We start from the raw sequence: 11,973 nt of genomic DNA, 5'->3' as shown, positions 1-11,973 counted from the left end.
ATTTCTTCTGTTCTGATTTTTCTACACTCTTCAGAAGTGTTTGGGAAATGGAGGTAGTTATGATCTTCTCTAACTGTTACTTAGGAAATCTGTAAAGACAGTGGACAGATCCTCTCTTTGACCTTCAATCTGACACGGGGAACACACTAATCTGTCATACTTTTAGATTGGTGTCTGTGATAGAGCACGTGGTTCCACCTAAAGATCTTACAATATCTGACTCCATACCTTCTATTTTCTTTCTCTGCACCATGCTTCTTAGTCTGAGAAAACAGAATTCCAGATTTCATATTCTCTTAAATTTATATGATATGCCTCTGAATCTTCCTCATGAAAAACACATTCTGAGGGTCTCATATTTCATTGTATTCTTTTGCTGGTATAATGCACCTTCAGATGAGGACAACTTCTGGTGGAGTCTTTGTACAGTAAGTTTACTTAGTCACAGAAAATTCTGATGGAGAATGCTTTCACTAATATACTGCACATTACTGCTACACAGAGAAGCAGTGCTTGAAGCTGCTCAGTAGAATGGTCGTCATGTCCAAGGATCCCAAGCTAGAAAATATCACAAGAGCCTGACAGATGAGTGCTTTCAATTTTCTTTCTGATTTTGAGGAGTGTCCAAAAAGCATCCCTCCAGAACACTGTGATAATGTTGATCACACATACATACATGCTAATGATCATCCGTTTTGAGCCACAATAAATAGTATAGAAATTTCTTCTAGAGCGGAGAGCAGCGCGAGCACCAGCGCGGCGGCTGGACAGAGCTGCGGACTGTGCGGGAGTCGGACTCGTGCGGCGGGACGCAGGCGGCGGAGGTGAGAATCTCATTTTCATCTTCTACCAGAGCCAGCAGCCGTTGGGAAAGAAGACTGTGCTCCTTGAACACCCCGCAGGCACCAGCCGGCCTTGAAGAGCAGGATGGACCTTGACGTGGTCAACATGTTCGTGATCGCGGGCGGGACGCTGGCCATCCCCATCCTGGCATTTGTGGCCTCCTTTCTCCTGTGGCCTTCGGCGCTGATAAGAATCTATTACTGGTACTGGCGGCGGGCCTTGGGCAAGCAGGTCCGCTATGTCCAGCATGAAGACTATCAGTTCTGTTACTCCTTCCGCGGCAGGCCTGGGCACAGACCGTCCGTCCTCCTGCTCCACGGCTTCTCCGCCCACAAGGACATGTGGCTCAGCTTGGTCAAGTTCCTTCCAAAGAACCTGCATTTGATCTGCGTGGACATGCCAGGACATGAGGGTACCACCCGCTCTCCCCTGGATGACCTGTCCATAGACGGGCAAGTCAAGAGGATACACCAGTTTGTGGAATGCCTCAAGCTGAACAAAAAACCGTTCCACCTGATGGGCACCTCCATGGGCGGCAATGTGGCCGGCGTGTACGCTGCTTACTACCCGTCGGATATCGGCAGCCTGACCCTCGTGTGCCCCGCTGGCCTGCAATACCCAACTGATAATCAGTTCATACGACGGCTCAGAGAACTGGAGGAATCGGCCGCCGTAGAGAAGATCCCGCTGATCCCTTCCACCCCGGAGGAGATGAACGAGATGCTGCAGCTCTGCTCTTACGTCCGCTTCAAGGTGCCCCAGCAGATCCTACAAGGCCTTGTCGACGCCCGCATCCCTCATAACAACTTCTACCGAAAGCTGTTTTTTGAAATCATCAATGAGAAGTCGAGATACTCCCTCCACCAGAACATGGACAAGATCAAGGCCCCCACGCAGATCATCTGGGGGAAACAAGACCAGGTGCTCGACGTGTCCGGGGCAGACATGCTGGCCAAGTCTATCCCCAACTGCCAGGTGGAACTTCTGGAAAACTGTGGGCACTCTGTGGTGATGGAGAGACCTAGGAAGATAGCCAAGCTCCTCGTCGACTTTTTAGCTTCTGTGCACAGTACAGACAACAACAAGAAGCTGGACTGAGGCCCCGAGCGCAGTCTGCCATCCGCACGCCGCATCCGCTCCCATCTCCAAATCTGACGCAGCCACCACTTCTCAGGGATCCTGCCCCAAACGCGGCCAGAGCGCCAGCAGCCCTGAGGAAGCCAGTGCCCTGCCCCGGTCAGACCCACAGAGCTTTGGGGGCTACGAAGAAATCTCCAAGATGTTTTTTCACTAAATAGAAACTCATACGGAACAAAATCAGAAAACCCAGCCTGGAAACCTCCCGAGAAGTCTTCAGGTTCATTCTCAAAGCAGTCCCCTTGAGCCACAATCACTGAGGACATCATTTTCTTTGAAACACGTTTTACAGGCTGAGACTTGAGGTATTGCTGTTGCTTCGGACGTTCTCCCCTCATGGTCAGTGGCTGTGTTAGGAGCCTTAGTCCCCATTCGCCGAGCCCTTCTTGTTTATGTCTTTAAGTGTTACAGAGAAGCCCCTAAGTGAGTGCAGTCCGTCAGCTGCAAGACCCGGCTGTGAAGGGGCAGCTGCAGATGTTTACACCTGCAGGGGGACATGGTTCCGCCTCGGCCAGCCCTCGGAGCAGCAGAGAACACACCTCTCCCGTGGGGGTTCCATCAGCCCCAAGTGTCAGCTGTGCCACAAGGGAACTCAGTCACAGTGTAAAGCACACCTGGCAGGGTGGGTTTCCGGGAATAATTTATTTTTAAAAATAGGTCTAATGGTCTGGCCCATGTGGCTCAATGGTTGAGCGTTGACCTATGAACCAGGTCACAGTTCCCCATCAAGGCACATGCCCCATCAGTGATTCTCATCATTGATGTTTCTATCTCTCTCTCCCTCTCCCTTCCTCTCTCGGAAATCAATAATTTTTAGAAAGTAAAGTCTTTTTTAAAAATAGGACTAATGAAGCAATAATGTTGTAGACATCTACCTAAATAGCCAGACTCGGGTCCTAAATGATCAGACACAAGCACCTCATGGGCCTGTCCTATGTGGTGGTGCTACGAGAACCCTTGGATGTAAACACCAGTGAGCTGATGAATTCTGTGAATTCTGTGAACAGTCATGTGCTCGAGAATCAGTCTCAACAGCTGTAAATGATCACAGTGATATGAAATAAACATAATAAGTCTAGATCAACAGCATGCAGACAGTTACTATTTCTAAGGTAATTATTTACGACATGGGCAGATTTTCTGTTAACTGGGTAAGTGTGTTTTAAAGTCGGGCTTGTTCTTTCCTGATCTGTGTGGCTCGGTTGGTTGAACCATCGTCCAGTACACCAAAGGTTGTGGGTTCCATTCCCAGTCAGGGCACATATCTAGGCTGCGGGTTCGATCCCGGGTCAGGGCCTGTACAGGAGGCCACCAATTAATATTTCTCTCTCTCTCATGTTTACAATTTTTATTCAATTGAAGTGGTTTATCAAAAACAAAGGGCAAGCCCTAGCTGATTTGGCTCAGTGGATGGAGCGTCGGCCTGTGGACTGAAGGGTCCCGGGTTCAATATCAGTCAAGGGCACATGCCCAGGTTGCCGGCTCAGTCCCCAGTGGTGGGCATGCAGGAGGCAGCCAATCAATGATTCTCTCTCATCATTGATGTTTCTATCTCTCTCTCCCTCTCGCTTCCTCTCTGAAATCAATAAAAATATATTTAAAAAACACACACACACACACACACACAAACAAAGGGCAAGGTCCCCTTGACCCTCTTCTGTTGCGTTTGGGAACCCTAAATCCCCAGGGGCTTCTTCACTCTTTCAAATTTTTTACAGAGAATCTACAGCCAAGTGATTCTGGAAATAAAGTGAGATGAGCTTAATAGTTTAACTTGGAAAAAAAAAAAAAAGAAATTTCTTCTAAAGACAAGTGTCCAAGTTCACATCCTCCTATCCTTGCAGCTTTAACTAAACTAGTGTTCATTCCACGTTTTTCTTCCCCTGTGTGTGCCATTGTGCATTCTACCTCAACAAATATAATTGTGAAGTGTCTTGTTGAGGAAGCCTATGAAGCGGAATGACACCTTCAAAGAAGTCCACCATCATTTGTTTTTAAGCCTCGGCTGCTTTCATCTTGTACATTTCCTTGTGTTACAAATGAATTTGATTTTTACTTATTTAACCATCAATTTCATATTTTTTATGATATTCTTAGTGCCTGATATTTCTAGTGTATGGGAGGGATGAATTGGGGAATTGACATTGTTTGATATTTTCTTCTTAATTTTGAGGGTATTGCTTCCCAGACATTTTGTTGAATCCTACATTTATTCCAGACTATTTTGAAGATTTAATCTCAACCATTCCTCCTATTTATTTTCACCTGATTTAGTACTTCATATTATGTTACTCTTTTGTTAATTGGATTTATTATGGGATTTAGATTGGGAATTATACATATATATATATAATTTCTTCATCCCAGAAACAGCATTAGATTGATTTGTCAGAGTTTGTTATATAAGAGTCTTTGCTTTTTCTTTAGTATGTTTTCAATTTACTATCCATTATTTGTTGAATTGTGTGTAAGTTGCATAAGTTTCACCAAGTATTTATACGTTGATATAACTGCTCTCTTCTAATAATTTGGCCAAATTAAAAACTAATGTCAGAGACTGATAGGAATTTTTATTTTGAGTTCCCTCCTTAAGCTAAAATAAAACTATATGCGTAAAGGGAAAGAAACAAATTAGAGATTATGTAGTTAGAAAGGTAGGTCAACCTATGATGTCACTTAAGTTTAAACTTAAATTTTGAGAGCAGTTGTCCATATCTTACATATCTTTATGAAACCAGAAATGCAGCTCTAGAAACAATTCAGGCCTACCTATCTTTATTATTCTCAGTTTCTAAGACTAAAGGGAAAAAGTGGGGGGAGACTGGGTGTTCTTTGAAAGCACAAACTGCCTCTATGGCTCCAAGACACAGATCTTAAGTGCTTTCTCCACAAATATTAGTAAAAAACAAACAAAAACCGTAGCCATCTGAATAGTTCCATGTAAATTATTACATCTTTAAATAAGTGAGTTTTGCTTTATGGTGCCTATCTCATGGCTACAAGATCTATATCTCTGTCTGTCTGTATGTTATGTGCATTGTAGTACTTTCTACCTCCAGATAGCATTGTTAATTTTTTTAAAAAAGAGCTCTATTAAATTGGCTTAAACAAACAACTGCTTATATGAGAATGCTCAAAACTACAGTATAACAGAAATTAACCCAAGTACTTTTCAGAATCACGTGATCTGGGAAAGTATCTGATAATAAGGCTGCTTGGAGTTTGGTTTGATTTGGTTAAATATGCATACCCTTAAAATCATCAGCATTAAATAATACTTTTATTCTGCCTTGGTTTATTAGCTAAATAAGTTTATGTTATCTATGCTGCAAAATTGTCAGCAAGAAAAATAACAGTATAATAGTCTTTATAGGACATCTGAACTTAAATGTTAGGAACAAATAAATTAAACAAATGAAAATGGAATAAAAAATTTATTTTAGGTTAACTCTTATTTTCTTATTCATTTTTATTTATTTACTAGAGACCCGGTGCACAAATTCGTGCACAGGTGAGGTCCCTCTGCCTGGCCAGCGATTGGGCTGGCGAGGGGGAGGGGCCACGGGAGGTTGGCTGTGGGAGCACACTGACCACCAGGGGGCAACTCCTGCATTGAGCGTCTGCCCCTGGTGGTCAGTGCATGTCATAGCAACTGGTCAACCAGTTGTTCAGTCCGTTCAGTTGCTTAGGTTTTTATATATATATATATATATATATTTTTTTAAATATTTTTTATTGACTTCAGAGAGGAAGGGAGAGGGAGAGAGAAATAGAAACATCAATGATGAGAGAGAATCATTGATTGGCTGTCTCCTGTACTCACCACCCCCTACTGGGGACCGAGCCTGCAACCTGGTCATGTGCCCTTGACTAGAATCAAACTGGGACCCTTCAGTTCACAGACCAACTGGATAGGGCAGCTAGCGCTATTTTAGGTTAACTCTTTAGCAATAATTATATTGTACTTAAATTTTTTTATAAATAAATCTCTTTGGTAATTTGAAACTTTAAAACTTTTCAATAATGGATAGTCATTAAATGTGTAGACCATTATTGAACATAGGTTTATCTACTGTCTACTTATTATAGAGAAACTACAGATATTTGTGCCTATTAGTAAAGATATCTTATGCCACATTTAAAAAATGTGCTATGAGGAAATATATTTTTATTTATTTACTTTTAAATACATTTTTATTGATTTCAGGGAGGAAGGGAGAAGGAGAGAGAGATAAACATCAATGATGAGAGGGAATCATTGATTGGCTGCCTCTTGCACACCCCGTATTGGGGATCGAGACTGAAACCCAGGAATCTGCCATGACCAGGAATCGAACCATGACCTCCTAGATCATAGGTTGATGCTCAACCACTGAGCTATGCCAGCCAGGCAATACTGAAACTTTTATTCTTAAATTTGTGTATATGTAGGTATAGACAAAACATACATTAAGTATGATGCAGACTCTACATTAGTAACAAAATGGATATATTATACTGGAATTGCAGTTAGTTTAATTTTCATAAATATATTTAATAGGTTTCATTAAATTTTCAAAAATTAAATTTAAGAACTTTATAATTATAAACTTGAGTTATAGTAATTAAAATTCATATATTTGTTGTCTTTAATTTTAACAGATGATTATACAATTTGGAAGAAAAATACCAGAAAAAAATAATTTGTGATGTTTTTACACTTCTTTTATATTTTAACATATATTCAAAACAATTATATTTTTTATTCTTTAGCTGACAGGAGAGTACAAATTGAGAGCATGAAAGAAGAAGAAAATACAGAAGTGGAGCTTAAAAACAGAAGTCTCAAAAGAAAAAATACGCCGAAACCGGTTTGGCTCAGTGGATAGAGCGTCGGCCTGCGGACTGAAATGTCCCAGGTTTGATTCCGGTCAAGGGCATGTACCGGGGTTGCGGGCACATCCCCAGTAGGAGATGTGCAGGAGGCAGCTGATCGATGTTTCTCTCTCATCGATGTTTCTGACTCTCAATCTCTCTCCCTTCCTCTTTGTAAAAAAAAAAAAAAAAAAAAATCAATAAAATATATTAAAAAAAATACAAAATCCTTTAAAGAGGCTGTCATCTACTTAAATATTTAAAAACTGAAGTGAAAAGTGTTCATGAACCACATTACAAATTCTTTTCTTTTTTTTTTTAATATATTTTATTGATTTTTTACAGAGAGGAAGGGAGAGAGATAGATAGTTAGAAACATCGATGGGAGAGAAACATCGACCAGCTGCCTCCTGCACATCTCCCACGGGGGATGTGCCCGCAACCCAGGTACATGCCCTTGACCGGAATCGAACCTGGGACCTTTCAGTCCGCAGGCCGACGCTCTATCCACTGAGCCAAACCGGTTTTGGTGCAAATTCTTTTCTTACTGAATATTTAATTACTAATGAAAATGAGTAAGAAAATTATGTTAGCATATCTTGCCAGGACAATGGTCAACTACATTGTTTATAACTCTCATTGTCCATTTCCATTCATTAAGTTCATTGTCTATCTTTTCTTATTTCTAACTTTGTCTGCTGTTAAATACTTAATTCATCCTAGGAAACAATTTTACTAAATTTGTTATATTCTGAGTTTCTTATTCTCTCTTATCCGTTTCACATTTTCTATCGTTTTTCTTTCCCCTATGTCTGATAATGGGGAACAGAAGGGGAATTTTTCCAAATAAAACTACATTCTCACCTTTGGCATATGTCTTTGCATTAGTCACACCAAAGAAGTTAACAGTTTTTAGGACATTATATCTGGGTAATGCCAGGGTTGTTCTCAGCAACTAGAAGGGTTCAGGAATCTGGAAAAGGGCCTGTGCATAAATGAATGAAGAGGCTAGAGAAGAAATATGAATTTGGAAGGCATTTTGGAGGGCCAGAAGGAAGCTTAGTTCTAGTGACCAAGCTCCTCACCCGCACCCAGGGCTTTTTATTCACACATTTCGCCCTCTAGCAAAGCAGATATACATATCAAAGGTAAGGCCTGGTAAACAATAAAAAGATTATCAGGTTGGGGGAACTGCCTTCTGCTGTTCCAGCGGGCAGTAATACAGTCTGTCCTCTGGTTACCTCTGAGATCTGTTCCTACAGTGTGACCTTGATTTTTGTGGTAAGTGGGAACCCACCTACATAAGCACCTACGTCACTCACATGGAGCACATACACAGCAGTAATGAAGTGAAACAGTAAAAAAATTTTTAAAAAGATAACAATTCCTGACCTTTACTTGTGGTAAATAAATAATAAAACATAAAGCACATATGTACATACGTGGAAATGATGGAACTTTTTAAAAACTAAATACGGTAAATGGGAGATGGTGATGTAACCATGAAACGACGTACGTCGAGTCCGATGTAACCCCAAGGACTGCCTGTATGTGCAGATGTTCAGCCCTGCTGAAGCCTCAAGATTCATCAACCTTTTGATGAACTTTTCGCATTTTATTATGCCCTGCTGGAATTAACTTCTAACATCTGGGCACTTCTGTTTCACAATTTAATGTAAAACTTCTCAGGCATTGCAGTGTTATTCCTTTCTTCAGTACTTTTGTTTCTGCATTTTGTAGTAATACCATATCATATCTTTATTTGCTGTTTTATAGTTTTCGAATCACTTTTACAATATAATACAACTAGTGACCCAGTGCACAGATTCGTGCACATTGAAAGGAAATTAATTAGAAGGTGGCCAATGGGGCAGGACTGGGCAAGACAGGCCAGACACGCCCTGGAGTTAACCTCCCTCCCCGCCACCCTTCCCGGCCCACTGCACTTGGGCTGGTGCCCTGGCTCAGCTCAAAGGGCATCTGCAGAGCGAGGGGCGGGGGGTGGGGTGGGGGAGTGTCCCTCCAGCAGGTGGGGCCCCTTCGCCTGGCCTGCTGGGATTGGGGCGAAACTGACTCTCTGACATCCCCCAAGGGGTCCTGGAGTGCCCGAGAGGGTACTCTGCAAAGTTGCTGTCATACAGGGTGTGGAATGCAAACACAAGTGTGCAGTAAACCAGATTTGAGGCCGACAGTGCCCCAGCAACATAATCCACGGCCAAAGGTGGAATCGTGCAGCCCCAGGAGGAATCAGGCTCTCTCCTCTCTGGTTTTGGGGTGCCTCACCTGAGAACCACTGCTGCCAAGTCACTGCAGCTCAGCAGCTCCTGTGTTGAGCATCTGCCCCCTGGTGGTCAGTGTGCATCATAGCGACCAATCAGAGGGGCACTTAGCATATTAGCCTTTTATGTATATAGATGAAGCCCTACAACAGTCTTGAGTGTTAGAACTAACATTTACAGTAGAGAAAACCATGTTTTCAACATCACAAAGTGACAGGTTTGTGACAACCAGTGGTATACTGGTAAATGTTTAGTACCCACTTCTTGGAGGGTATGGAGAGCCTTGCTTGCAGAGTTTACCAATTTCCATGAAGTAAATACTCCCACCATGGCCAATTTCAAGCTACCAATGTGATGCCACTGGCTCCTAAAAGTTCTGAAAACTTTTGTTTCCTGTTTTGCAAACAGGAAGAAGCCAGCTCCGGCATACCAACCAGTCACTTTAAATTTAATCCAAAAGTATATGAAAACTTACCTACGTGCCTTGTTTGAGATGGGATATCTAAAAGACATGGATTGTCAATTTAGTTGACAGATTAAACCAACAATGAAGCTACTAAATGGTAGTTTGGTCTTAATTACAAATTTCCTTTGGAGTTCCCAGTGAATATGACAGATCCTCAATGATCCTGACTCTTGGTATTCATGCCCTTGTGGAATGTTGGGAGATAAGGTTAGTTTGAAAGAGTAGTAGTATTTATCAGGACACTTAAAGACAAACAAGACTTATGTAGCTTAAAGTCTAATTTGACTGTGAGAGGGAGCCAACAATAGTAAGTAAATACAAGAGAACCGTAAGAATTATGCAGAGAATTAAGCCAGAATGATGTGGTAGGGAGTAACTAGCTAGTTACTGCAGATTAGGTGGTAAGGAAAGATGTGGCAGGCCTGCAGATTGTCCCAACACACCCATCCTTTCCCTCTTTTAATGATAGAATTGCCCAAGTTTTGACCAGGCAACTAGCTACCCAGGTAGCAACCGTATTTCCCAGCCTCCCTGGCAGCTGGGTGTGAACATACGACTAACTCAGCAGAACTAATATTACAATTTACTGCTTATTTTCATAAGGAAATTGTTTTTCTCCACTTTCTCTTTTTCTCCTTTTCCCAGGTTGGAATACAGACAGATGTGGGCCAGCTTTAATCATGTGAATGAAGTTTGTACTCTATGATAGGAACAGGCTAGAAGGAACCTGGATCCCTAAATGATCTCATAGGGCCAAGCGGCCTACTCACCCCCTTTACCACCTGCCTACCTCTGGACTAGAGAGAGAGAAATAAACTGTAATATTTTTTGAGTTACTATATTTGGGGATTTCTTTATTATGGTAGCTTAGTCTGTGCCCTAATATTACAGTTGACCTCTCAGAAGAGGTGACATTTAAGCTAAGACCTCAGTGACAAATGCTGCTCAGTGGTTGAGCATCGACCCATGAGCAAGGAGGTCATGGTTCGATTCCTGGTCGAGGCACATGCCCGGGTTCTGGGCTCAGTCCCCAGTGGGGTAGTACAGGAAATGACTCATGGATGATTCTCTCTCATCATTGATGTTTCTATATCTCTCTCCTTCTCCCTTACTCTATCTGAAATCAATAAAAACATATTTTTTAAAAAAGAAAGAAATTCTGATGTTAAATGTAACAGGAAACCACTGGAGAATTTTAAAGTATTAAATATTAAAATATTAATAAGTGTTAAGTTGGATTTATGTTTAAAAAGTAACTCTGGCTGCTCTATGGTAAATCATCTGAGGGGGCCACTAAGGAAAAATAATATATTTTACAAAGGACCAGTCCAGTTGGTAGACACTTAAAATTATCCTGTATCAAATTAAGAAGGACTTACCTTGCCAAGTTTTTGGCACTTTTATATTAACTTAAATTGCATTAGGGAAAAGCATAATAGTAATTGAAAAGCAATTAATTATAAGCAATTATAAGCCAAATTATGTTTATACTACAATTAGTGTTTGAAGTGGTTTAGTAGACTGATTCTTCATTTCAATAAGCAACATCAAAATAACTGAATAGCTTGTAAAACACGAATTCTTCTTTTATCTTTATTCCAGGTATAACCGCCACATTCTCTTTGAATTATTATTACAATAAATAACATTTCTTATCTTTTGTCCCAATCCCCAGTTTGAGTTGGGTGCTTTTAAAAACATGGCGAGATTAGTATATGTACCTACCACACAACACAGCTTCTTTCAACAGGTTTTATGGAGAAATGTGAATAAATAAATGTTTTTTGTAAGACAAGTTCTACCCTTCAGGGAATCTAGCGTGCAAACTTAAAACCATGTCTTTTTTATTAGGTTTTCCACACTTACAACATGATCATATTTCACTTTTAGTTAAGGAAAGTCTTCCTTTAAGGATGATGGAGAAAAGTCTTTTGTCACCTTGGTAATTTTTATGTCAGGTTGGCTTTTTTTCTTATTTCTGAGTAAAAGTCATAACTTTGTTATCACAATTTTGCCACCGCAGGTTAAAATGAGTATTACTTGGCAACTGTTTGACATTTTACGTTTATTACTGAAATAGTAGATACATGGTTCTTGAAATAACCTCTAGTGATCGCTTTGGGTCCTTTTTCATTAATTTCCATGTACATTCTGATATACTTAGATGGTAGCACCGTAAATTTTGGAGGCAGTGGAGACCCCTTTCAATTAGTTAATCAACTTCAGACAATTTAAAGGAAAATATTATCAATTTCAAATTACATTAAATAAATCCGTTTCTAGAAGTGGTTTTGCAGAGTCAATTCCCACCGGTTGACCTAATGGAGCACGGAGTTGCCAGCGCTTCACGGCAGCTGCTGTGCTCGGCCAACTCCGAGGCTTGGGCGAGCCACG

The 11,973-nt window shown here is 41.1% G+C and overlaps 1 pseudogene; it reads left to right on the top strand.

Moving 5' to 3' along the window:
- The first annotated feature begins 789 nt into the window (after positions 1-789).
- LOC139013090 (monoacylglycerol lipase ABHD6 pseudogene) lies at positions 790-2,218 on the top strand (annotated as a pseudogene).
- The last annotated feature ends 9,755 nt before the right edge of the window (positions 2,219-11,973 follow it).

This window comes from Myotis yumanensis, unplaced genomic scaffold (assembly GCF_028538775.1).
Source record: "Myotis yumanensis isolate MYYU_CA2020_CCGP unplaced genomic scaffold, mMyoYum1.0.hap1 SCAF_6, whole genome shotgun sequence".
NCBI lineage: Eukaryota > Metazoa > Chordata > Mammalia > Chiroptera > Vespertilionidae > Myotis > Myotis yumanensis.
Note: the sequence above shows the minus strand (reverse complement) of the source record. Positions and strands in the feature narration are given on the sequence as shown.